This window comes from Octopus bimaculoides, chromosome 26 (assembly GCF_001194135.2).
Source record: "Octopus bimaculoides isolate UCB-OBI-ISO-001 chromosome 26, ASM119413v2, whole genome shotgun sequence".
Taxonomy (NCBI): Eukaryota; Metazoa; Mollusca; class Cephalopoda; order Octopoda; family Octopodidae; genus Octopus; species Octopus bimaculoides.
This window is the reverse complement of record NC_069006.1, coordinates 4,100,429-4,101,043: the sequence shown is the minus strand read 5'-3', so window position 1 is coordinate 4,101,043 and position 615 is coordinate 4,100,429. Positions and strand designations below refer to the sequence as shown.

The 615-nt window shown below is 35.8% G+C and overlaps 1 protein-coding gene across 2 annotated transcripts in view; it reads left to right on the top strand.

Annotated features, from left to right (window-relative positions):
• Nucleotides 1-615, top strand: part of LOC106883972 (uncharacterized) — a 22,898-nt gene that overhangs the window by 2,079 nt on the left and 20,204 nt on the right. The gene's annotated exons all lie outside the window — the stretch shown is intronic.

The window sequence follows — 615 nt, the reverse complement described above, 5'->3', positions numbered from 1 at the left end:
GGTAGCCCTTTTTCTGAGTGACATCGTAAAAGCCTATCACACAAGTTTCCCTCAGTGTCTAATCCCAATGTGCACCTTTTTTAAAATTTATTTACGTTGTTTAGAAAATAAAAATTATTTTGTTCACAAAATTTAATTAAAAGAAATAAAATGTATGAAGTTAACAAAAACAGATAGTGTTATTTTTATTCCTTCTACCTATCTACGTTGTTTAGAAAAGAAAAAAGTAATTTTTTAAAAATTATTTACTTTGTTTAAAAGAAATTATTTACTAATTTGCATACGCGCGCACGCGCACACATGTGTTCATTTGCGCGCGCGCGCGCACTTCTCGTAGGATCGACCACTCACAACTAGCTAGCGCGGACGCTCGACTGCGCGTTCGGGTCCGCTCTGCTTGAGTAGTACCCAACTGGCCCCCTCCCCAAAAATTTCGGGCCTTGTGCCTAGAGTAGGAAAAAAAAAGTCTCTTCCGTCTCTCCTCTTCGTTCTTTCTCGTCTTACCTCTCTGTCTTCCTCTCTATCTTCCTCATTTTTGTATCTCTTCCTTTTCCGCCTATATGTGTATATATATATATATATATATATATATATATATATATATATATATATATA